Source organism: Poecilia reticulata, unplaced genomic scaffold, assembly GCF_000633615.1.
Source record: "Poecilia reticulata strain Guanapo unplaced genomic scaffold, Guppy_female_1.0+MT scaffold_181, whole genome shotgun sequence".
Lineage (NCBI taxonomy): Eukaryota > Metazoa > Chordata > Actinopteri > Cyprinodontiformes > Poeciliidae > Poecilia > Poecilia reticulata.
Genome location: NW_007615018.1, coordinates 509,683 through 512,209, shown reverse-complemented (window position 1 = coordinate 512,209; position 2,527 = coordinate 509,683).

Sequence of the window (2,527 nt, the reverse complement as noted above, 5' to 3'; positions counted from 1 at the left end):
TGTGTGTGTGTGTGTGTGTGTGTGTGTGTGCGTGCATGCTGCTGTAAAAATGTTCCTGAGCATCAAAAAGCATGAATCCTCTGCAGCTCCTCTGTTTGCTTTATTCTCTGTTTGTTGGTGGAAACATTTAATGGACATATTTTTTAAAATTCATTTATTTCTGGCTCTTTTTTAAAAAAAAAATAATCCCACATTTTACTCGTTTTTTTGTAATTGCTGCAAATGTTGAAAAACTACAACAATTATTTTATTTTAATTTCTCTGGTTTTTAGCCAGAAAAATCAATTTACCGACGTTCATATTGGCCCAAAAACAGTTTGAAACTGAAATCGGAGCGAAGCTAAAAGTGATTTAATGAAAATGAATAATGATAAGAGCTGCGTGTGTTCCAGGAGCAGCAGCTCACCTGTCCGCAGGTGAAGCTCCAGCAGCTTCTCGCTTCCCGTCGCTTTGAATTCAAACTGTTTTCATTCAGATTCTCTGTAATTCAGATGAAAACAGATTTTACAGTTGCAGGTTCAGAGTTTTTCATTTTTTACCGATGAAGAAAGTCAGAAGATTTAATATTTCTGTGAATCAAAAACTTTATTTTGTTTTACGGGATGTTCGTTTCCGGCTCGGTTTATTTGATTAATTTATTCTTTTTTTCGTCTGATACCTTGTGTGAAAAAATATTAAATGTCTTTTTTAAATTTAGTTTCGCTTAATTTGATCCTACAATGTTTTTTGTTTTTTTGTTGTTTTTTTTAAATCTGTTTTCATGACAGGAAAAAATTGTTTCCATAAATAAAACAAAAACGCGTTTTTGCGATAAATGTGTTTGTTTCAGTTAAACACACAGGCGCGCGCATCTGGTGTTTTCTAACTAAATTCACCTGCAGCCCGAATTTAAATAAATGTATATGAAAATAATAAATGACATCTGCGGCAGCGTTATGCTTCCTGTGTGTAAATGCAGAGGTGGAGATGATCCATAAACTCATGCAAGAGTCGCAATATGTGGAAATAATTTTACTCAAATAAAAGTAAAAAGTCGTCCAAGAGTAAATAAACAAGAGTAAATAAAGTTAAGCGACTTCTGATCTGAAGGTGTTATTTAATATTTTAAAACGACGTCATCACAGAGACAAGATATATGTCGTCATGTGCAAATATTATTTTAAAGACTAAATGAGAAAATAATAGAAACGAATAAAACCATAATATCACAAACTGAAGCTGCAGAAGGTGATAAATGTCCGAAACAGAGCAACAAAGCTGGTAGAGAAACAAGAGGTCTCACTCTAACATGATCTAACCCGACCGCACCAGAACCTGACCAGACTTCTGATCCGGTTCTGTTGGGTCCGAATCAGAACTTTCCATCTCAGGTTCCAGGTCCGTTCATTTCAAACAGAACCGGAACCTAAAGGTTTTAAAAAAAAAAAAAAAAACATACAGCGTAATATAGTAACAGGTTAGTTAAAAAGGTTAGTTAACAGAGTGAGCTGGTTAGTTAACGTGTTAGTAACAAGTTAAAGATGTTTCTCCAGATCTACAGAATCAGCTTCTTTCAGATCTTTACGATCTGGATCTTCTTCCCAGGCCCGGTGGCATTGGGGGACATTGGGGGACATTGTGGGACATTGGGGGACATTGTGGGACATTGGGGGACATTGTGGGACATTGGGGGACATTGTGGGACATTGGGGGACATTGCCCGCCCACAGAGTCAGCTGTGCCCCCCATGGACTGGAAGCTGTTTGTTGTTTTTACCTCGGAGTGGCCAGCTGCTGAGACGCTCTCGCTGGGTTTACACCTGTGCGGCAGTGAAGGAGACCAGCTGCAGCTGCTGCAGCTGCTCAGGTGTGTTAGAATCATGGCAGCAAACCAACAAAACGCAAAGAACTTTCCACAGTTTTTCCCCCAAACTCACTGACTGAGTTGAGTGAAGCTGCAGGTGATGTTAGCCAAAAGGTCACTAGCTAATATCAATACATCACCTTAAGCTTGTTAACAGGTAGCTTGTAGGCTGCTGGTGTTGTGTTTATGTTCAGCTACATAAATTCATTTTGCCCCCACAAAATAAGTCGATGCCCCCCCCCCCTGTTAACATCGTCTGGATCCGGGCTGCTTCTTCCTCTCATGTTGGCAGAAAGTTGCTGCGTTTTCATTACAAATGTGAGTAAATTTTAGTCGATATTCTAGTAAATACGACATGAAATTGAAATCACAGGGGAATAAGCTTGTTCACGCGATAAGTCATTAAAAGCCACGGCAGTGTTGGATGTAAACAGATACAGTCATAATTTACCCGCTTGCGCTCATCATCTACCAATCAGAGGAGGCGTTGCAGCGACCAGCGCAGTCGGCCATTTTATAGAGTAGCAAAGGATTCAACAGGTTGAAATGACTCACAACTTCCTGTTGTCCAAAAAACAAAAAAAAGCAAATAAAACAAACTAAGAAAACTACTTCCTGTTGTCTTCTTCATGGGTTCCGCCAGTAGTTGTCCCGCCGTTGATCACGTGACTCTATGATGCGGAAA